Source organism: Salmo salar, chromosome ssa29 (genome assembly GCF_905237065.1).
Source record: "Salmo salar chromosome ssa29, Ssal_v3.1, whole genome shotgun sequence".
Taxonomy (NCBI): Eukaryota; Metazoa; Chordata; class Actinopteri; order Salmoniformes; family Salmonidae; genus Salmo; species Salmo salar.
The window spans coordinates 42161954-42181802 of NC_059470.1; the positions used below are offsets into that span (position 1 = coordinate 42161954).

Genomic DNA, 19849 nt, shown 5'->3' on the forward strand with positions numbered 1-19849 from the left:
ACCCTAACCAACTAACCTAACCCAACCAACCTAACCCTTAACTCCTAACCTAAACCCCTAACCCTAACCCTAACCAACCCTAACCCTAACCCTAACCCTAACCCCTAACCCTAACCCTAACCCTAACCCTAACCGAATTTTACAGATATTCATGGCACGTGTTCAAATTTCCAAAAGTAGGCATTTATGAAAATAACAATTCTTTGTTGAAAGTACAGTACCTACTGCACTTGTCAAAGAGCACTGTTTCCGCCCGGTTTCGAACCGAGGACCTTTCGCGTGTAAAGCGAACGCGATAACAACTACACTACAGAAACTGCTGCTTGATTCTCCTGCAAGAAGTAAACCGAATTTTACAGATATTCATGGCACGTGTTCAAATTTCCAAATTTAGGCATTTATGAAAATAACTATTCTCTTTTAAAAGTACAGTACCTACTGCAGGTGTCAAAAGAGCACTGTTTGCGCCCGGTTTCGAACCGAGGACCTTTCGCGTGTAAAGCGAACGTGATAACCACTACACTACAGAAACTTCTGCTTGATTTTCCTGCAAGAAGTAAACCGAATTTTGAAAATATTCATGGCACGTATTCGAATTTCCAAAATAAAGAATTCATGAAATTTTCTGTTACCACTACGGTAAATCAGAATGTGTCAATGAGCGTTGTTTCCGCCCGGTTTCGAACCAGGGACCTTTCGCGTGTGAAGCAAACGTGATAACCACTACACTACAGAAACTGCTGCTACATTTAGCTGCGAGGAGTAAACCGAATTTTACAGATATTCATGGCACGTATTCGAATTTCCAAAATACAGAATTCATGAAAATAACAATTCTTTGTTGAAAGTACAGTACCTACTGCACGTGTCAAAGAGCTCTGTTTCCGCCCGGTTTCGAACCGAGGACCTTTCGCGTGTTAAGCGAACGTGATAACCACTACACTACAGAAACTGCTGCTACAATTATCTGCAAGGAGTAAACCGAATTTTACAGATATTCATGGCACGTGTTCAAATTTCCAAAATTAGGCATTTATGAAAATAACTATTCTCTGTTAATAGTACAGTACCTACTGCACGTGTCAAAGAGCACTGTTTCCTCCCAGTTTCAAACTGAGGACCTTTCACGTGTAAAGAGAACGTGATAACCACTACACTACAGAAACTGCTGCTTGATTTTTCTGCAAGGAGTAAACCGAATTTTACAGATATTCATGGCACGTGTTCAAATTTCCAAAATTAGGCATTTATGAAAATAACTATTCTCTGTTAATAGTACAGTACCTACTGCACGTGTCAAAGAGCACTGTTTCCTCCCAGTTTCAAACTGAGGACCTTTCACGTGTAAAGCTAACGTGATAACCACTACACTACAGAAACTGCTGCTTGATTTTTCTGCAAGGAGTAAACCGAATTTGTAAAGATATTCATGGCACGTATTCGAATTTCCAAAATAAAGAATTCATGAAATTTTCTGTTACCACTACGGTAAATCAGAATGTGTCAATGAGCGTTGTTTCCGCCCGGTTTCGAACCAGGGACCTTTCGCGTGTGAAGCAAACGTGATAACCACTACACTACAGAAACTGCTGCTACATTTAGCTGCGAGGAGTAAACCGAATTTTACAGATATTCATGGCACGTATTCGAATTTCCAAAATACAGAATTCATGAAAATAACAATTCTTTGTTGAAAGTACAGTACCTACTGCACGTGTCAAAGAGCTCTGTTTCCGCCCGGTTTCGAACCGAGGACCTTTCGCGTGTTAAGCGAACGTGATAACCACTACACTACAGAAACTTCTGCAACAATTATCTGCAAGGAGTAAACCGAATTTTACAGATATTCATGGCACGCGTTCAAATTTCCAAAATTAGGCATTTATGAAAATAACTATTCTCTGTTAATAGTACAGTACCTACTGCACGTGTCAAAGAGCACTGTTTCCTCCCAGTTTCAAACTGAGGACCTTTCACGTGTAAAGAGAACGTGATAACCACTACACTACAGAAACTGCTGCTTGATTTTTCTGCAAGGAGTAAACCGAATTTTAAAAATATTCATGGCACGTATTCGAATTTCCAAAATAAAGAATTCATGAAATTTTCTGTTACCACTATGGTACTTCAGAATGTGTCAATGAGCGTTGTTTCCGCCCGGTTTCGAACCAGGGACCTTTCGCGTGTGAAGCAAATGTGATAACCACTAGACCACAGAAACTACTGCTACAATTAGCTGCGAGGAGTAAATCGAATTTTACAGATATTCATGGCACGTATTCGAATTTCCAAAATACAGAATTCATGAAAATAACAATTCTTTGTTGAAAGTACAGTACCTACTGCACGTGTCAAAGAGCTCTGTTTCCGCCCGGTTTCAACCCGAGGACCTTTCGCGTGTTAAGCAAACGTGATAACCGCTACACTACAGAAACTGCTTCAACAATTATCTGCAAGGAGTAAACCGAATTTTACAGATATTCATGGCACGTGTTCAAATTTCCAAAATTAGGCATTTATGAAAATAACTATTCTCTGTTAATAGTACAGTACCTACTGCACATGTCAAAGAGCACTGTTTCCTCCCGGTTTCAAACTGAGGACCTTTCACGTGTAAAGCGAACTTGATAACCACTACACTACAGACACTGCTGCTACATTCAGCTGCAAGGAGTAAACCGAATTTTACAGATATTCATGGCACGTGTTCAAATTTCCAAAATTAGGCATTTATGAAAATAACTATTCTCTGTTAATAGTACAGTACCTACTGCACGTGTCAAAGAGCAGTGTTTCCGCCTGGTTTCGAACCGAGGACCTTTCGCGTGTAAAGCGAACGTGATAACCACTACACTACAGAAACTGCTGCTTGATTTTTCTGCAAGGAGTAAACCGAATTTTAAAGATATTCATGGCACGTATTCGAATTTCCAAAATAAAGAATTCATGAAATTTTCTGTTACCACTACGGTACATCAGAATGTGTCAATGAGTGTTGTTTCCGCCCGGTTTCGAACCAGGGACCTTTCGCGTGTGAAGCAAACGTGATAAGCACTACACCACAGAAACTGCTGCTACAATTAGCTGCGAGGAGTAAACCGATTTTTACAGATATTCATGGCACGTATTCGAATTTCCAAAATACAGAATTCATGAAAATAACAATTCTTTGTTGAAAGTACAGTACCTACTGCACGTGTCAAAGAGCTCTGTTTCCGCCCGGTTTCGAACCGAGGACCTTTCGCGTGTTAAGCGAACGTGATAACCACAACACTACAGAAACTGCTGCAAAGATTATCTGCAAGGAGTAAATCGAATTTTACAGATATTCATGGCACGTGTTCAAATTTCCAAAATTAGGCATTTATGAAAATAACTATTCTCTGTTAATAGTACAGTACCTACTGCACATGTCAAAGAGCAGTGTTTCCTTCCGGTTTCAAACTGAGGACCTTTCGCGTGTAAAGCTAACGTGATAACCACTACACTACAGAAACTGCTGCTTGATTTTTCTGCAAGGAGTAAACCGAATGTTAAAAATATTCATGGCACGTATTCGAATTTCCAAAATAAAGAATTCATGAAAATAACAATTCTTTGTTGAAAGTACAGTACCTACTGCACGTGTCAAAGAGCTCTGTTTCCGCCCGGTTTCGAACCGAGGACCTTTCGCGTGTTAAGCGAACGTGATAACCACTACACTACAGAAACTGCTGCAACATTTATCTGCAAGGAGTAAACCGAATTTTACAGATATTCATGGCACGTGTTCGAATTTCCAAAATTAGGCATTCATGAAAATAACTATTCTCTGTTAAAAGTACAGTACCTACTGCACGTGTCAAAGAGCACTGTTTCCTCCCGGTTTCGAACCGAGGACCTTTCGCGTGTAAAGCGAACGTGATAACCACTACACTACAGAAACTGCTGCTTGATTTTTCTGCAAGGAGTAAACCGAATTTTACAGATATTCATGGCACGTATTCGAATTTCCAAAATAAAGAATTCATGAAATTTTCTGTTACCACTATGGTACTTCAGAATGTGTCAATGAGCGTTGTTTCCGCCCGGTTTCGAACCAGGGACCTTTCGCGTGTGAAGCAAATGTGATAACCACTAGACCACAGAAACTGCTGCTACATTTAGCTGCAAGGAGTAAATCGAATTTTACAGATATTCATGGCACGTATTCGAATTTCCAAAATACAGAATTCATGAAAATAACAATTCTTTGTTGAAAGTACAGTACCTACTGCACGTGTCAAAGAGCTCTGTTTCCGCCCGGTTTCGAACCGAGGACCTTTCGCGTGTTAAGCAAACGTGATAACCGCTACACTACAGAAACTGCTTCAACAATTATCTGCAAGGAGTAAACCGAATTTTACAGATATTCATGGCACGTGTTCAAATTTCCAAAATTAGGCATTTATGAAAATAACTATTCTCTGTTAATAGTACAGTACCTACTGCACATGTCAAAGAGCACTGTTTCCTCCCGGTTTCAAACTGAGGACCTTTCACGTGTAAAGCGAACTTGATAACCACTACACTACAGACACTGCTGCTACATTCAGCTGCAAGGAGTAAACCGAATTTTACAGATATTCATGGCACGTGTTCAAATTTCCAAAAGTAGGCATTTATGAAAATAACTATTCTCTGTTAATAGTACAGTACCTACTGCACATGTCAAAGAGCACTGTTTCCTCCCGGTTTCGAACCGAGGACCTTTCGCGTGTAAAGCTAACGTGATAACCACTACACTACAGAAACTGCTGCTTGATTTTCCTGCAAGGAGTAAACCGAATTTTAAAAATATTCAGGGCACGTATTCGAATTTCCAAAATAAAGAATTCATGAAATTTTCTGTTACCACTATGGTACTTCAGAATGTGTCAATGAGTGTTGTTTCCGCCCGGTTTCGAACCAGGGACCTTTCGCGTGTGAAGCAAACGTGATAAGCACTACACCACAGAAACTACTGCTACATTTAGCTGCGAGGAGTAAACCGAATTTTAAAGATATTCATGGCACGTATTCGAATTTCCAAAATACAGAATTCATGAAAATAACAATTCTTTGTTGAAAGTACAGTACCTACTGCACGTGTCAAAGAGCACTGTTTCCGCCCGGTTTCGAACCGAGGACCTTTCGCGTGTTAAGCGAACGTGATAACCACAACACTACAGAAACTTCTTCAACAATTATCTGCAAGGAGTAAATCGAATTTTACAGATATTCATGGCACGTGTTCAAATTTCCAAAATTAGGCATTTATGAAAATAACTATTCTCTGTTAATAGTAGAGTACCTACTGCACATGTCAAAGAGCACTGTTTCCTCCCGGTTTCGAACCGAGGACCTTTCACGTGTAAAGCTAACGTGATAACCACTACACTACAGAAACTGCTGCTTGATTTTTCTGCAAGGAGTAAACCGAATTTTAAAAATATTCATGGCACGTATTCGAATTTCCAAAATAAAGAATTCATGAAATTTTCTGTTACCACTATGGTACTTCAGAATGTGTCAATGAGTGTTGTTTCCGCCCGGTTTCGAACCAGGGACCTTTCGCGTGTGAAGCAAACGTGATAACCACTACACCACAGAAACTACTGCTACAATTAGCTGCAAGGAGTAAACCGAATTTTAAAAATATTCATGGCACGTATTCGAATTTCCAAAATACAGAATTCATGAAAATAACAATTCTTTGTTTAAAGTACAGTACCTACTGCACGTGTCAAAGAGCTCTGTTTCCGCCCGGTTTCGAACCGAGGACCTTTCGCGTGTTAAGCGAACGTGATAACCACTACACTACAGAAACTTCTGCAACAATTATCTGCAAGGAGTACACCGAATTTTACAGATATTCATGGCACGCGTTCAAATTTCCAAAATTAGGCATTTATGAAAATAACTATTCTCTGTTAATAGTACAGTACCTACTGCACGTGTCAAAGAGCACTGTTTCCTCCCAGTTTCAAACTGAGGACCTTTCGCGTGTAAAGCGAACGTGATAACCACTACACTACAGAAACTGCTGCTTGATTTTTCTGCAAGGAGTAAACCGAATTTTAAAGATATTCATGGCACGTATTCGAATTTCCAAAATAAAGAATTCATGAAATTTTCTGTTACCACTATGTTACTTCAGAATGTGTCAATGAGCGTTGTTTCCGCCCGGTTTCGAACCAGGGACCTTTCGCGTGTGAAGCAAATGTGATTTTTTTTTTTTTTTTTTTTTATTATCAAAAATGTTTGTTTACAGTATTTACAGTACAATCTACTGTTTACAGTACAATCCACAGAGAACAATACAGAAGACACTAGACTAACAGAGGCAGGTGAACAATTCACCCCCTATCAAATTAACTATCAAAACAGTGCTTTCAAAAATTATAAGTGATACCTCCACTCTCCTCTCGTGAAATTAACCCACTCCCTTCAACAAAAGACTCATCAAAATGTTCCATCCCATAATTAAACAACATATCTATGTGTTTACTGAACAGTGCTATAAAGATACTCCACACCTGAACCCTCTTTCTGTCAAAAGAAACATAATTCCTCCTACAAAAAATAGCATACCTCACAAAACTCAAAACCATATTCAACAAACACACATTAGCACCCTCACATTTACCAGACACTCCAAATAACAAAAGTTCCTCCCACGCATACTTTTTCACAAAATCTCCCCCCAGTTTCTACATAACATTTCCTTAACTTTACAAAAAAAATATTTTAAATCCTCACATTCTATAAACAAATGCATAAGAGTTTCCGGGAAACGTCCACATACGTCGCATTCCCTTTCTATCTCACAATTAATTTTCTTTAGCACCACCTTTGTAAATATTCTATTATGTCTTAGTTTGAAATCATTATTTTCACACTCCTTACTATTATATTTTACATTTAAATTTCCCCATATCTTTTTTTCATCCAATTCCGGAAAAACTACTTTCCAAAATTTCTCAGCAGCCGGCCTTCTACACACTTTTCCTACCATTATTCTATACAATCTTTTCACTGGTATACTAGATAAATGTACTTTCTTCTTACTGCTACCAATGAACAAATTAGGAAATACAAATAAATCTTCTCTTTCAACTTCACTATTTATTAAATCAACCCATGCTCTTGGTATACTATTCTTTATCTTGTCATACATATTATTCACTGTTCCCCTTCCCACCTCTTCATCCCATTCATTGATTATGTCAAAAATAGCTTCCCCAGGTAAAAACCCTGGAATTACCTCATAAGTATAATCTTTTATTTGCCGTAGACCTGCACTCATAAATACTTTATTATACAAAACTTTTTCTTTGTTCTTGATTTTCTCATTCAGAAATATAGGTTGATTCATAATCAGGTCAATATGTCCACATTCATAATATACATTAGGCAACAACTCTGCCCATGCATTTAGCACCTCTTTATAAAAATCTGGTACCTTTTCAAACATTGCCCTTTTAAGCCCCATCAATAAACCATTATCCTCACAACCACCACTCTCCTCTAAGTAGACTCTAAAGAAGTGTTTCCAGCCATAATCTTCACTGTCATACAAATATTTCTTTACTGTTTTTATCCTAATAGCTTTTCTTTTGACATCTAAATCTACAAGTTTTAAACCTCCATCCACATAGTCAGCAATCAATGTTTTCTGAGATATTCTCACTCCTTTACCATCCCAAATAAAATTTGACACCACATTATTCAATTCATTTAGGACCCACTCCGGCATGTCCAGGACTCCCAAAACATACACAAATTTGGATAATACCAAAGCATTTGCAACAATTACTTTCCCTTGTAACTTTAGTTTTCTATTTTTCCAGAAATTCAACGTTAGCTTGACTTTATTAAGGATCCCAGTCCAAGTTATATCTTTTGCCTCTTTCTCCTTTACACCAATGTTTACTCCCAGCACTTTAATAAAATCCTTTGCGCTCTTGAATGGAATCTCACACCCGTTTACATTGATATCCCCAACAAACATTATTTCAGTCTTCTCTATATTAACTTTAGCACCCGATGCCTTGCCATATATATCTATGATCCCCATAATGCTTCCAATACTTTCTATATCCTTCACAGTACAAGTAGTGTCATCAGCGTACTGATGTACAACACTGACACCACCACCTGGGATTCCAACACCCCTTACTTCTTTATTACTATTTATCAATGTAGCTAACGGTTCTGTAGAAACACTGTACAGCAGAGCTGACAAAGGACAGCCCTGCCTTACTGACCTCTCCACAGGGAAAGTATCTGTTAACACTCCGTTACATTTAACACAACTTTTAGCCCCACTATACAACAGGTTGATCCAAGATACAAACTTTGGCCCAAACCCAAACCTCTCCAAAGTCTGTAATAAAAAGCTGTGCTCCACTCTATCGAAAGCTTTGTTAAAGTCCAAACTTAAAACTATACCACCTTCATTTTTCATTTGATTAACAACATCCCTAATTGTACAAATGACATCTGCAATATCTCTTCCAGGTATGCCGTAGGCTTGTGTTGATTCAATAATACTCCCAATCACCTTTTTCATCCTATTCGCTAACACTTTAGTCAGTATCTTATAATCCGAATTTAGAAGGCTAATAGGCCTATAATTTTCTAACTTTAATCTACTGCCCCTATTTTTGAATAAGATCGTTAACATTCCAGTTGACATAGACTCAGGGATTTCCTTATTCTCTTCCATATAATGAAACACCCTCACTAAAATGGGTGCCAAAATATCTACAAAGACTTTATAGAACTCATTTGTTAAACCATCCAAACCCGGACTTTTATTACCTTGCGTGCTAACAATTGCTTCCTTGATTTCCATAATCGAAATCTCTTCATCACACATCATTCTATCTGCCTGCGATACTTTGGCACTAATTGTATCCAACACTTTTACAACACACACTTTATCTACATCATTCTTTTTGTAAAGATTTCTGTAAAAGGTTTCAACTGTCTCTAAGATCCCAACAAAATCGTTTACCTTTACACCTCTTTCATCTTCCAACTCTACAATGTAACTCTTAGTTTGTTTTCTTTTTCCAGACCCCAAAAAAAGGATGTACATTTCTCTCCCTCCAAAGCGTACTGTGCCCTGCTCCTAACAATAGCACCCAAACATTTATTTTTTTCATAACGACCCAGCTCTGCATGGATTTTCAAATAATTCACAACATCATAGTCTGGATCCGTATCAGCCTTTTCAAGTTCATGCAACATCCTATTCCTAAGCATTATTTCTTTCTGCTTATCTAAACGGTTATGATTTTTTGCGTACCTAATACTCCTATTTTTTACTTTTACTTTCACTTCCTCCCACCATAAACACACATTCTCTTTTAACAGTACATTAGACATTTCATCATTAATACATTCAACAATTTCATTTCTATATCCTTCCTCCTTTAACAGACTGGCATTTAAACACCAGACACCTCCCCCTCTCCTCTCCACACCAAAACCCATTTGAAATGACATTACTGCATGATCACTATATGCTGTAAAGGTATATGACACCTTCTTAACATTCTGCACCAATTCTTGTTTTGCTAGACATAAATCAATTCTGCTTTGTTTTAATTCCTTTAGAACCACCTGCCTTCTAGAGAATACTCTTCTGTTTGGATTTTCAGCCCTCCATATATCTACTAGATTCTCCTCATTCATAAGTTTCCATAATGCATTTCTAGAAGAGTCATATCTGAATTTAGCACAACTAGAGGCATCCATTCTACTACACCTCACATTAAAATCTCCTATCAGTATACAGTTTTCTGAGCACAGTGTTTTTAATTTGTGAAACATTTCTCTCCTTTCAGATTCAATGTTTGAAGCATAAACATTAATTAAACGAAAAACTACATTTTGAACTTCAAATTCAATTACAATAAGTCTGCCATCATTGTCAGCATATATTTCTTTTACATTTTGCACCACATCATTTTTTATCAAAATAGCCACACCACATGTTTTATCCCCTCCATGACTACAAAAAATTAAATCTGACCATTTACTCTTAATCTCCTGCATTTTGGAGTCTGTCCAATTGGTCTCTTGAAAACACAACATGTCTGCCTTAACAGACACTAATACCTGCTCAAATTTGCTCATGTTTCTCAAACTGTTACCATTTAGGGATGCGACTGTAATCATTATGAATGTGTGCAGAAGTATAATCAGAGCCAAACAAGTCCTTAAAAATCCTACTTTTTCTTTTTTCCAAAACCCATCATCTCCCTGGTTTTCGACAATGACCTCTTATTTTTTACAAACAACTGAAGATCCTCACTATCTATTTCATCATCCGTCTCTTTATTTGGATTTTTGGGGGATCGGCGGGGAAGCCTTTTGAAAAGTGCGCTTTAACAGTGCCCGTGACTTCAGTGGACCCAGCCCACTCTTTGGTGTAATTTTTACACAGGCTTAAAGCTGGCTCAGGCACCTGAGAAGCACCTTGCACCATCTCTACCTGTGTATGTCTTTCACCCATCATGTGCTGCTGTTCCACCTTGTCAGCAGCAGAGACTAAAACGGCGTCTCGTGCTTTGCCAGGAGACATTACAGGCTCTTCAAGCTTATCTGCCACTGTCTCTGGAGTCACACTCTCCATGTCACTCTCATCCTCCCTCTCCATAGGCACACTCCCCTCTTCCTCAGACGTGAGGTCCATTGTTTGCAAAAGTAAGTGATTTTCTCCCTTATTACAGCTACATCTAACTTTAGGTCTGTCACACATTTTGCACACATTTCCTATGTTCCGACATTCTCTGGCATAATGCCCTTGTTCACTACATTTGTGGCATGTGAATTCCGGACATTCCTTAAGTATGTGCCCCGGCTGAATACATAATCTACATACCTTCACTTGATTGTCGTGGATTACACGAAAATATTCAAATCCCTCGACAGTGTTAAATTTAGTAGAATATGGCAAGGATTGCACATTGTCTGTAAACTTTACCTTGCAAAATCTTGTCCCATCTACAATGTCCGTTCCTGGCCACATCCTCCTCTTGATTGGCGTGGTCGCCTTCACCTTCCAGCCTTTTAGTTTCTCTTCTATCTCCTCATCCGTAATGTATGCGGGCAAGTTCAAAAAGGACACCACCAGCTCATCGTTCCCTAGTTCTTTAGCCATGATTTGACAGTTCTTTATCTTTAGCCCGTCTATTAGTCTTTCTTTTCCATTTACATGAGACATTGTTACTTCATACTTATTCCCGTCTTTCATTCGACATCCCAGTATTGTTCCGCAAACTTCCTTTATTCCTCTCAGCAATTCCATCGTTGTTATTTTCCCTTCTCCACTTATTTCCACGTTCACCGTCAGTTCCTTCTCATATGTTCTTTTTTTCAGTTCTTCGTTTAACATTCTGATTTCACTGTTGTCCTTTCTCGTCGTCGTTTGTATTCTTGATGTCGAAGCCATGTTGTCCGTCCGGTTATTTTAAGCAATATCCCCCAAACAGCTCACGCTGATGGGGGACAATAGCAAAAACGTTTCACAGAAACTTCACTACAGTCACTCACAAACTTTCAAACTTATAAGTCAACTAGACCTCCAAAAAAAACGATATTCTCTCTCAAGCACTCAGACACCTGCTTCTCTTCCACTTCCTGAAACTCCAAAAAGGGGCGTGTGAAGCAAACGTGATAACCACTACACTACAGAAACTGCTGCTACATTTAGCTGCGAGGAGTAAACCGAATTTTACAGATATTCATGGCACGTGTTCGAATTTCCAAAATAAAGAATTTATGAAAATAACTATTCTTTGTTGAAAGTACAGTACCTACTGCACGTGTCAAAGAGCACTGTTTCTGCCCGGTTTCGAACCGAGGACCTTTCGCGTGTGAAGCAAACTTGATAACCACTACACTACAGAAACTGCTGCTTCATTTATCTGCAAGGAGTAAACCGAATTTTAAAGATATTCATGGCACGTATTCAAATTTCCAAAATAAAGAATTCATGAAATTTTCTGTTACCACTATGGTACTTCAGAAAGTGTCAAAGAGCGTTGTTTCCGCCCGGTTTCAAACCAGGGACCTTTCGCGTGTGAAGCAAACGTGATAACCGCTACACTACAGAAACTGCTTCAACAATTATCTGCTAGGAGTAAACCGAATTTTACAGATATTCATGGCACGTGTTCAAATTTCCAAAATACAGAATTCATGAAAATAACAATTCTTTGTTGAAAGTACAGTACCTACTGCACTTGTCAAAGAGCACTGTTTCCGCCCGGTTTCGAACCGAGGACCTTTCGCGTGTAAAGCGAACGCGATAACCACTACACTACAGAAACTGCTGCTTGATTTTCCTGCAAGAAGTAAACCGAATTTTACAGATATTCATGGCACGTGTTCAAATTTCCAAAAGTAGGCATTTATGAAAATAACTATTCTCTGTTAATAGTACAGTACCTACTGCACGTGTCAAAGAGCACTGTTTCCTCCCGGTTTCAAACTGAGGACCTTTCACGTGTAAAGCTAACGTGATAACCACTACACTACAGAAACTGCTGCTTGATTTTTCTGCAAGGAGTAAACCGAATTTTAAAAATATTCATGGCACGTATTCGAATTTCCAAAATAAAGAATTCATGAAATTTTCTGTTACCACTATGGTACTACAGAATGTGTCAATGAGCGTTGTTTCCGCCCGGTTTCGAACCAGGGACCTTTCGCGTGTGAAGCAAACGTGATAACCACTACACTACAGAAACTGCTGCTACAATTAGCTGCAAGGAGTAAACCGAATTTTAAAGATATTCATGGCACGTGTTCAAATTTCCAAAATTAGGAATTAATGAAAATAACATTCTCTGTTAAAAGTACAGTACCTACTGCACATGTCAAAGAGCGCTGTTTCCTCCCGGTTTCAAACCGAGGACCTTTCGCGTGTAAAGCGAACGTGATAACCACTACACTACAGAAACTGCTGCTACATTTAGCTGCGAGGAGTAAACCGAATTTTACAGATATTCATGGCACGTATTCGAATTTCCAAAATACAGAATTTATGAAAATAACAATTCTTTGTTGAAAGTACAGTACCTACTGCACGTGTCAAAGAGCTCTGTTTCCGCCCGGTTTCGAACCGAGGACCTTTCGCGTGTTAAGCGAACGTGATAACCACTACACTACAGAAACTGCTGCTACAATTATCTGCAAGGAGTAAACCGAATTTTACAGATATTCATGGCACGTATTCAAATTTCCAAAATTAAGAATTTATGAAAATAACAATTCTTTGTTGAAAGTACAGTACCTACTGCACGTGTCAAAGAGCACTGTTTCTGCCCGTTTCAAACCGAGGACCTTTCGCGTGTGAAGCGAATGTGATAACCACTACACTACAGAAACTGCTGTATTACTTATCTGCAAGGAGTAAACCGAATTTTACAGATATTCATGGCACGTGTTCAAATTTCCAAAATTAGGCATTTATGAAAATAACTATTCTCTGTTAATAGTACAGTACCTACTGCACATGTCAAAGAGCACTGTTTCCTCCCGGTTTCAAACTGAGGACCTTTCACGTGTAAAGCTAACGTGATAACCACTACACTACAGAAACTGCTGCTTGATTTTTCTGCAAGGAGTAAACCGAATTTTAAAAATATTCATGGCACGTATTCGAATTTCCAAAATAAAGAATTCATGAAATTTTCTGTTACCACTATGGTAAATCAGAATGTGTCAATGAGCGTTGTTTCCGCCCGGTTTCGAACCAGGGACCTTTCGCGTGTGAAGCAAACGTGATAACCACTACACTACAGAAACTGCTGCTACATTTAGCTGCGAGGAATAAACCGAATTTTACAGATATTCATGGCACGTATTCGAATTTCCAAAATACAGAATTCATGAAAATAACAATTCTTTGTTGAAAGTACAGTACCTACTGCACTTGTCAAAGAGCACTGTTTCCGCCCGGTTTCGAACCGAGGACCTTTCGCGAGTAAAGCAAACGCGATAACCACTACACTACAGAAACTGCTGCTTGATTTTTCTGCAAGGAGTAAACCGAATGTTAAAAATATTCATGGCACGTATTCGAATTTCCAAAATAAAGAATTCATGAAATTTTCTGTTACCACTATGGTACTTCAGAATGTGTCAATGAGTGTTGTTTCCGCCCGGTTTCGAACCAGGGACCTTTCGCGTGTGAAGCAAACGTGATAACCACTACACCACAGAAACTACTGCTACAATTAGCTGCAAGGAGTAAACCGAATTTTAAAAATATTCATGGCACGTATTCGAATTTCCAAAATAGAGAATTTATGAAAATAACAATTCTTTGTTAAAAGTACAGTACCTACTGCACTTGTCAAAGAGCACTGTTTCCGCCCGGTTTCGAACCGAGGACCTTTCGCGTGTTAAGCGAACGTGATAACCACTACACTACAGAAACTGCTGCTTGATTTTTCTGCAAGGAGTAAACCGAATTTTACAGATATTCATGGCACGTGTTCAAATTTCCAAAAGTAGGCATTTATGAAAATAACTATTCTCTGTTAATAGTACAGTACCTACTGCACGTGTCAAAGAGCACTGTTTCCTCCCAGTTTCAAACTGAGGACCTTTCACGTGTAAAGCTAACGTGATAACCACTACACTACAGAAACTGCTGCTTGATTTTTCTGCAAGGAGTAAACCGAATTTTAAAAATATTCATGGCACGTATTCGAATTTCCAAAATAAAGAATTCATGAAATTTTCTGTTACCACTATGGTACTTCAGAATGTGTCAATGAGCGTTGTTTCCGCCTGGTTTCGAACCAGGGACCTTTCGCGTGTGAACAAACGTGATAACCACTACACTACAGAAACTGCTGCTACATTTAGCTGCGAGGAGTAAACCGAATTTTACAGATATTCATGGCACGTGTTCGAATTTCCAAAATTAGGAATTTATGAAAATAACTATTCTCTGTTAATAGTACAGTACCTACTGCACGTGTCAAAGAGCACTGTTTCCTCCCGGTTTCAAACCGAGGACCTTTCGCGTGTAAAGCGAACGTGATAACCACTACACTACAGAAACTGCTGCTACATTTAGCTGCGAGGAGTAAACCGAATTTTACAGATATTCATGGCACGTGTTCAAATTTCCAAAATACAGAATTTATGAAAATAACTATTCTTTGTTGAAAGTACAGTACCTACTGCACGTGTCAAAGAGCTCTGTTTCCGCCCGGTTTCGAACCGAGGACCTTTCGCGTGTTAAGCAAACGTGATAACCACTACACTACAGAAACTGCTGCAACAATTAGCTGCAAGGAGTAAACCGAATTTTACAGATATTCATGGCACGCGTTCAAATTTCCAAAATTAGGAATTTATGAAAATAACAATTCTCTGTTAAAAGTACAGTACCTACTGCACGTGTCAAAGAGCACTGTTTCCTCCCGGTTTCGAACCGAGGACCTTTCGCGTGTTAAGCGAACGTGATAACCACTACACTACAGAAACTGCTGCTACATTTATCTGCAAGGAGTAAACCGAATTTTACAGATATTCATGGCACGTGTTCAAATTTCCAAAAGTAGGCATTTATGAAAATAACTATTCTCTGTTAATAGTACAGTACCTACTGCACGTGTCAAAGAGCAGTGTTTCCTCCCGGTTTCAAACTGAGGACCTTTCACGTGTAAAGCTAACGTGATAACCACTACACTACAGAAACTGCTGCTTGATTTTTCTGCAAGGAGTAAACCGAATTTTAAAAATATTCATGGCACGTATTCGAATTTCCAAAATAAAGAATTCATGAAATTTTCTGTTACCACTATGGTACTTCAGAATGTGTCAATGAGTGTTGTTTCCGCCCGGTTTCGAACCAGGGACCTTTCGCGTGTGAAGCAAACGTGATAACCACTACACTACAGAAACTGCTGCTACATTTAGCTGCGAGGAGTAAACCGAATTTTACAGATATTCATGGCACGTATTCGAATTTCCAAAATACAGAATTCATGAAAATAACAATTCTTTGTTGAAAGTACAGTACCTACTGCACGTGTCAAAGAGCTCTGTTTCCGCCCGGTTTCGAACCGAGGACCTTTCGCGTGTTAAGCGAACGTGATAACCACTACACTACAGAAACTTCTGCAACAATTATCTGCAAGGAGTAAACCGAATTTTACAGATATTCATGGCACGCGTTCAAATTTCCAAAATTAGGCATTTATGAAAATAACTATTCTCTGTTAATAGTACAGTACCTACTGCACGTGTCAAAGAGCACTGTTTCCTCCCGGTTTCAAACTGAGGACCTTTCACGTGTAAAGAGAACGTGATAACCACTACACTACAGAAACTGCTGCTTGATTTTTCTGCAAGGAGTAAACCGAATTTTAAAAATATTCATGGCACGTATTCGAATTTCCAAAATAAAGAATTCATGAAATTTTCTGTTACCACTATGGTACTTCAGAATGTGTCAATGAGCGTTGTTTCCGCCCGGTTTCGAACCAGGGACCTTTCGCGTGTGAAGCAAATGTGATAACCACTACACCACAGAAACTACTGCTACAATTAGCTGCGAGGAGTAAATCGAATTTTACAGATATTCATGGCACGTATTCGAATTTCCAAAATACAGAATTCATGAAAATAACAATTCTTTGTTGAAAGTACAGTACCTACTGCACGTGTCAAAGAGCTCTGTTTCCGCCCGGTTTCAACCCGAGGACCTTTCGCGTGTTAAGCAAACGTGATAACCGCTACACTACAGAAACTGCTTCAACAATTATCTGCAAGGAGTAAACCGAATTTTACAGATATTCATGGCACGTGTTCAAATTTCCAAAATTAGGCATTTATGAAAATAACTATTCTCTGTTAATAGTACAGTACCTACTGCACATGTCAAAGAGCACTGTTTCCTCCCGGTTTCAAACTGAGGACCTTTCACGTGTAAAGCGAACTTGATAACCACTACACTACAGACACTGCTGCTACATTCAGCTGCAAGGAGTAAACCGAATTTTACAGATATTCATGGCACGTGTTCAAATTTCCAAAAGTAGGCATTTATGAAAATAACTATTCTCTGTTAATAGTACAGTACCTACTGCACATGTCAAAGAGCAGTGTTTCCTCCTGGTTTCAAACTGAGGACCTTTCACGTGTAAAGCTAACGTGATAACCACTACACTACAGAAACTGCTGCTTGATTTTTCTGCAAGGAGTAAACCGAATTTTAAAAATATTCATGGCACGTATTCGAATTTCCAAAATAAAGAATTCATGAAATTTTCTGTTACCACTATGGTACTTCAGAATGTGTCAATGAGTGTTGTTTCCGCCCGGTTTCGAACCTGGGACCTTTCGCGTGTGAAGCAAACGTGATAAGCACTACACCACAGAAACTACTGCTACAATTAGCTGCAAGGAGTAAACCGAATTTTAAAAATATTCATGGCACGTATTCGAATTTCCAAAATACAGAATTCATGAAAATAACAATTCTTTGTTGAAAGTACAGTACCTACTGCACTTGTCAAAGAGCACTGTTTCCGCCCGGTTTCGAACCGAGGACCTTTCGCGTGTTCAGCGAACGTGATAACCACAACACTACAGAAACTTCTTCAAAGATTATCTGCAAGGAGTAAATCGAATTTTACAGATATTCATGGCACGTGTTCAAATTTCCAAAATTAGGCATTTATGAAAATAACTATTCTCTGTTAATAGTACAGTACCTACTGCACATGTCAAAGAGCAGTGTTTCCTCCTGGTTTCAAACTGAGGACCTTTCACGTGTAAAGCGAACGTGATAACCACTACACTACAGAAACTGCTGCTTGATTTTTCTGCAAGGAGTAAACCGAATGTTAAAAATATTCATGGCACGTATTCGAATTTCCAAAATAAAGAATTCAAGAAATTTTCTGTTACCACTATGGTACTTCAGAATGTGTCAATGAGTGTTGTTTCCGCCCGGTTTCGAACCAGGGACCTTTCGCGTGTGAAGCAAACGTGATAACCACTACACCACAGAAACTACTGCTACAATTAGCTGCGAGGAGTAAACCGAATTTTAAAGATATTCATGGCACGTATTCGAATTTCCAAAATACAGAATTCATGAAAATAACAATTCTTTGTTGAAAGTACAGTACCTACTGCACTTGTCAAAGAGCACTGTTTCCGCCCGGTTTCGAACCGAGGACCTTTCGCGAGTAAAGCAAACGCGATAACCACTACACTACAGAAACTGCTGCTTGATTTTTCTGCAAGGAGTAAACCGAATGTTAAAAATATTCATGGCACGTATTCGAATTTCCAAAATAAAGAATTCATGAAATTTTCTGTTACCACTATGGTACTTCAGAATGTGTCAATGAGTGTTGTTTCCGCCCGGTTTCGAACCAGGGACCTTTCGCGTGTGAAGCAAACGTGATAACCACTACACCACAGAAACTACTGCTACATTTAGCTGCAAGGAGTAAACCGAATTTTAAAAATATTCATGGCACGTATTCGAATTTCCAAAATAGAGAATTCATGAAAATAACAATTCTTTGTTGAAAGTACAGTACCTACTGCACGTGTCAAAGAGCTCTGTTTCCGCCCGGTTTCGAACCGAGGACCTTTAGCGTGTTAAGCGAACGCGATAACCACTACACTACAGAAACTGCTGCAACAATTATCTGCAAGGAGTAAACCGAATTTTACAGATATTCATGGCACGCGTTCAAATTTCCAAAATTAGGCATTTATGAAAATAACTATTCTCTGTTAATAGTACAGTACCTACTGCACGTGTCAAAGAGCACTGTTTCCTCCCAGTTTCAAACTGAGGACCTTTCACGTGTAAAGCGAACGTGATAACCACTACACTACAGAAACTGCTGCTTGATTTTTCTGCAAGGAGTAAACCGAATTTTAAAAATATTCATGGCACGTATTCGAATTTCCAAAATAAAGAATTCATGAAATTTTCTGTTACCACTATGGTACTTCAGAATGTGTCAATGAGCGTTGTTTCCGCCCGGTTTCGAACCAGGGACCTTTCGCGTGTGAAGCAAACGTGATAACCACTAGACCACAGAAACTACTGCTACAATTAGCTGCGAGGAGTAAATCGAATTTTACAGATATTCATGGCACGTATTCGAATTTCCAAAATACAGAATTCATGAAAATAACAATTCTTTGTTGAAAGTACAGTACCTACTGCACGTGTCAAAGAGCTCTGTTTCCGCCCGGTTTCAAACCGAGGACCTTTCGCGTGTTAAGCAAACGTGATAACCACTACACTACAGACACTGCTGCTACATTCAGCTGCAAGGAGTAAACCGAATTTTACAGATATTCATGGCACGTGTTCAAATTTCCAAAAGTAGGCATTTATGAAAATAACTATTCTCTGTTAATAGTACAGTACCTACTGCACATGTCAAAGAGCAGTGTTTCCTCCTGGTTTCAAACTGAGGACCTTTCACGTGTAAAGCTAACGTGATAACCACTACACTACAGAAACTGCTGCTTGATTTTTCTGCAAGGAGTAAACCGAATTTTAAAAATATTCATGGCACGTATTCGAATTTCCAAAATAAAGAATTCATGAAATTTTCTGTTACCACTATGGTACTTCAGAATGTGTCAATGAGTGTTGTTTCCGCCCGGTTTCGAACCAGGGACCTTTCGCGTGTGAAGCAAACGTGATAACCACTACACTACAGAAACTGCTGCTACATTTAGCTGCGAGGAATAAACCGAATTTTACAGATATTCATGGCACGTATTCGAATTTCCAAAATACAGAATTCATGAAAATAACAATTCTTTGTTG

The 19849-nt window shown here is 38.8% G+C and overlaps 43 non-coding genes across 43 annotated transcripts; all 43 read right to left on the minus strand.

Moving 5' to 3' along the window:
- Nucleotides 1–244: 244 nt before the first annotated feature.
- Nucleotides 245–317, minus strand: trnav-uac (transfer RNA valine (anticodon UAC)). The gene has a single exon. It is a non-coding gene; the product is annotated as a tRNA-Val (tRNA).
- A 142-nt stretch (nucleotides 318–459) lies between these two features.
- On the minus strand, nucleotides 460–532 carry trnav-uac (transfer RNA valine (anticodon UAC)). The gene has a single exon. It is a non-coding gene; the product is annotated as a tRNA-Val (tRNA).
- A 133-nt stretch (nucleotides 533–665) lies between these two features.
- trnav-cac (transfer RNA valine (anticodon CAC)) lies at nucleotides 666–738 on the minus strand. Its single transcript has one exon. It is a non-coding gene; the product is annotated as a tRNA-Val (tRNA).
- A 141-nt stretch (nucleotides 739–879) lies between these two features.
- Nucleotides 880–952, minus strand: trnav-aac (transfer RNA valine (anticodon AAC)). Its single transcript has one exon. It is a non-coding gene; the product is annotated as a tRNA-Val (tRNA).
- Nucleotides 953–1514: 562 nt separating this feature from the next.
- trnav-cac (transfer RNA valine (anticodon CAC)) lies at nucleotides 1515–1587 on the minus strand. Its single transcript has one exon. It is a non-coding gene; the product is annotated as a tRNA-Val (tRNA).
- A 141-nt stretch (nucleotides 1588–1728) lies between these two features.
- On the minus strand, nucleotides 1729–1801 carry trnav-aac (transfer RNA valine (anticodon AAC)). Its single transcript has one exon. It is a non-coding gene; the product is annotated as a tRNA-Val (tRNA).
- Nucleotides 1802–2148: 347 nt separating this feature from the next.
- Nucleotides 2149–2221, minus strand: trnav-cac (transfer RNA valine (anticodon CAC)). The gene has a single exon. It is a non-coding gene; the product is annotated as a tRNA-Val (tRNA).
- A 569-nt stretch (nucleotides 2222–2790) lies between these two features.
- trnav-uac (transfer RNA valine (anticodon UAC)) lies at nucleotides 2791–2863 on the minus strand. The gene has a single exon. It is a non-coding gene; the product is annotated as a tRNA-Val (tRNA).
- Nucleotides 2864–2996: 133 nt separating this feature from the next.
- Nucleotides 2997–3069, minus strand: trnav-cac (transfer RNA valine (anticodon CAC)). Its single transcript has one exon. It is a non-coding gene; the product is annotated as a tRNA-Val (tRNA).
- Nucleotides 3070–3210: 141 nt separating this feature from the next.
- On the minus strand, nucleotides 3211–3283 carry trnav-aac (transfer RNA valine (anticodon AAC)). The gene has a single exon. It is a non-coding gene; the product is annotated as a tRNA-Val (tRNA).
- Nucleotides 3284–3638: 355 nt separating this feature from the next.
- trnav-aac (transfer RNA valine (anticodon AAC)) lies at nucleotides 3639–3711 on the minus strand. Its single transcript has one exon. It is a non-coding gene; the product is annotated as a tRNA-Val (tRNA).
- A 141-nt stretch (nucleotides 3712–3852) lies between these two features.
- trnav-uac (transfer RNA valine (anticodon UAC)) lies at nucleotides 3853–3925 on the minus strand. Its single transcript has one exon. It is a non-coding gene; the product is annotated as a tRNA-Val (tRNA).
- Nucleotides 3926–4058: 133 nt separating this feature from the next.
- Nucleotides 4059–4131, minus strand: trnav-cac (transfer RNA valine (anticodon CAC)). The gene has a single exon. It is a non-coding gene; the product is annotated as a tRNA-Val (tRNA).
- Nucleotides 4132–4272: 141 nt separating this feature from the next.
- trnav-aac (transfer RNA valine (anticodon AAC)) lies at nucleotides 4273–4345 on the minus strand. The gene has a single exon. It is a non-coding gene; the product is annotated as a tRNA-Val (tRNA).
- A 561-nt stretch (nucleotides 4346–4906) lies between these two features.
- On the minus strand, nucleotides 4907–4979 carry trnav-cac (transfer RNA valine (anticodon CAC)). The gene has a single exon. It is a non-coding gene; the product is annotated as a tRNA-Val (tRNA).
- A 141-nt stretch (nucleotides 4980–5120) lies between these two features.
- Nucleotides 5121–5193, minus strand: trnav-aac (transfer RNA valine (anticodon AAC)). Its single transcript has one exon. It is a non-coding gene; the product is annotated as a tRNA-Val (tRNA).
- A 347-nt stretch (nucleotides 5194–5540) lies between these two features.
- trnav-cac (transfer RNA valine (anticodon CAC)) lies at nucleotides 5541–5613 on the minus strand. The gene has a single exon. It is a non-coding gene; the product is annotated as a tRNA-Val (tRNA).
- A 141-nt stretch (nucleotides 5614–5754) lies between these two features.
- On the minus strand, nucleotides 5755–5827 carry trnav-aac (transfer RNA valine (anticodon AAC)). Its single transcript has one exon. It is a non-coding gene; the product is annotated as a tRNA-Val (tRNA).
- Nucleotides 5828–5968: 141 nt separating this feature from the next.
- trnav-uac (transfer RNA valine (anticodon UAC)) lies at nucleotides 5969–6041 on the minus strand. Its single transcript has one exon. It is a non-coding gene; the product is annotated as a tRNA-Val (tRNA).
- A 5810-nt stretch (nucleotides 6042–11851) lies between these two features.
- Nucleotides 11852–11924, minus strand: trnav-cac (transfer RNA valine (anticodon CAC)). Its single transcript has one exon. It is a non-coding gene; the product is annotated as a tRNA-Val (tRNA).
- Nucleotides 11925–12057: 133 nt separating this feature from the next.
- On the minus strand, nucleotides 12058–12130 carry trnav-cac (transfer RNA valine (anticodon CAC)). The gene has a single exon. It is a non-coding gene; the product is annotated as a tRNA-Val (tRNA).
- Nucleotides 12131–12271: 141 nt separating this feature from the next.
- On the minus strand, nucleotides 12272–12344 carry trnav-uac (transfer RNA valine (anticodon UAC)). Its single transcript has one exon. It is a non-coding gene; the product is annotated as a tRNA-Val (tRNA).
- Nucleotides 12345–12691: 347 nt separating this feature from the next.
- trnav-cac (transfer RNA valine (anticodon CAC)) lies at nucleotides 12692–12764 on the minus strand. The gene has a single exon. It is a non-coding gene; the product is annotated as a tRNA-Val (tRNA).
- A 140-nt stretch (nucleotides 12765–12904) lies between these two features.
- On the minus strand, nucleotides 12905–12977 carry trnav-uac (transfer RNA valine (anticodon UAC)). Its single transcript has one exon. It is a non-coding gene; the product is annotated as a tRNA-Val (tRNA).
- A 141-nt stretch (nucleotides 12978–13118) lies between these two features.
- Nucleotides 13119–13191, minus strand: trnav-aac (transfer RNA valine (anticodon AAC)). The gene has a single exon. It is a non-coding gene; the product is annotated as a tRNA-Val (tRNA).
- Nucleotides 13192–13751: 560 nt separating this feature from the next.
- On the minus strand, nucleotides 13752–13824 carry trnav-cac (transfer RNA valine (anticodon CAC)). The gene has a single exon. It is a non-coding gene; the product is annotated as a tRNA-Val (tRNA).
- Nucleotides 13825–13965: 141 nt separating this feature from the next.
- On the minus strand, nucleotides 13966–14038 carry trnav-uac (transfer RNA valine (anticodon UAC)). The gene has a single exon. It is a non-coding gene; the product is annotated as a tRNA-Val (tRNA).
- Nucleotides 14039–14171: 133 nt separating this feature from the next.
- trnav-cac (transfer RNA valine (anticodon CAC)) lies at nucleotides 14172–14244 on the minus strand. The gene has a single exon. It is a non-coding gene; the product is annotated as a tRNA-Val (tRNA).
- A 141-nt stretch (nucleotides 14245–14385) lies between these two features.
- trnav-aac (transfer RNA valine (anticodon AAC)) lies at nucleotides 14386–14458 on the minus strand. Its single transcript has one exon. It is a non-coding gene; the product is annotated as a tRNA-Val (tRNA).
- A 560-nt stretch (nucleotides 14459–15018) lies between these two features.
- On the minus strand, nucleotides 15019–15091 carry trnav-uac (transfer RNA valine (anticodon UAC)). Its single transcript has one exon. It is a non-coding gene; the product is annotated as a tRNA-Val (tRNA).
- A 141-nt stretch (nucleotides 15092–15232) lies between these two features.
- trnav-aac (transfer RNA valine (anticodon AAC)) lies at nucleotides 15233–15305 on the minus strand. The gene has a single exon. It is a non-coding gene; the product is annotated as a tRNA-Val (tRNA).
- A 141-nt stretch (nucleotides 15306–15446) lies between these two features.
- trnav-aac (transfer RNA valine (anticodon AAC)) lies at nucleotides 15447–15519 on the minus strand. Its single transcript has one exon. It is a non-coding gene; the product is annotated as a tRNA-Val (tRNA).
- A 347-nt stretch (nucleotides 15520–15866) lies between these two features.
- trnav-cac (transfer RNA valine (anticodon CAC)) lies at nucleotides 15867–15939 on the minus strand. The gene has a single exon. It is a non-coding gene; the product is annotated as a tRNA-Val (tRNA).
- Nucleotides 15940–16080: 141 nt separating this feature from the next.
- On the minus strand, nucleotides 16081–16153 carry trnav-aac (transfer RNA valine (anticodon AAC)). The gene has a single exon. It is a non-coding gene; the product is annotated as a tRNA-Val (tRNA).
- Nucleotides 16154–16500: 347 nt separating this feature from the next.
- Nucleotides 16501–16573, minus strand: trnav-cac (transfer RNA valine (anticodon CAC)). The gene has a single exon. It is a non-coding gene; the product is annotated as a tRNA-Val (tRNA).
- A 775-nt stretch (nucleotides 16574–17348) lies between these two features.
- On the minus strand, nucleotides 17349–17421 carry trnav-cac (transfer RNA valine (anticodon CAC)). The gene has a single exon. It is a non-coding gene; the product is annotated as a tRNA-Val (tRNA).
- Nucleotides 17422–17982: 561 nt separating this feature from the next.
- On the minus strand, nucleotides 17983–18055 carry trnav-cac (transfer RNA valine (anticodon CAC)). Its single transcript has one exon. It is a non-coding gene; the product is annotated as a tRNA-Val (tRNA).
- A 141-nt stretch (nucleotides 18056–18196) lies between these two features.
- trnav-uac (transfer RNA valine (anticodon UAC)) lies at nucleotides 18197–18269 on the minus strand. The gene has a single exon. It is a non-coding gene; the product is annotated as a tRNA-Val (tRNA).
- A 133-nt stretch (nucleotides 18270–18402) lies between these two features.
- Nucleotides 18403–18475, minus strand: trnav-cac (transfer RNA valine (anticodon CAC)). Its single transcript has one exon. It is a non-coding gene; the product is annotated as a tRNA-Val (tRNA).
- Nucleotides 18476–18616: 141 nt separating this feature from the next.
- Nucleotides 18617–18689, minus strand: trnav-aac (transfer RNA valine (anticodon AAC)). Its single transcript has one exon. It is a non-coding gene; the product is annotated as a tRNA-Val (tRNA).
- Nucleotides 18690–19036: 347 nt separating this feature from the next.
- Nucleotides 19037–19109, minus strand: trnav-cac (transfer RNA valine (anticodon CAC)). The gene has a single exon. It is a non-coding gene; the product is annotated as a tRNA-Val (tRNA).
- A 141-nt stretch (nucleotides 19110–19250) lies between these two features.
- trnav-aac (transfer RNA valine (anticodon AAC)) lies at nucleotides 19251–19323 on the minus strand. The gene has a single exon. It is a non-coding gene; the product is annotated as a tRNA-Val (tRNA).
- A 347-nt stretch (nucleotides 19324–19670) lies between these two features.
- trnav-cac (transfer RNA valine (anticodon CAC)) lies at nucleotides 19671–19743 on the minus strand. Its single transcript has one exon. It is a non-coding gene; the product is annotated as a tRNA-Val (tRNA).
- Between the last annotated feature and the right edge of the window lie 106 nt (nucleotides 19744–19849).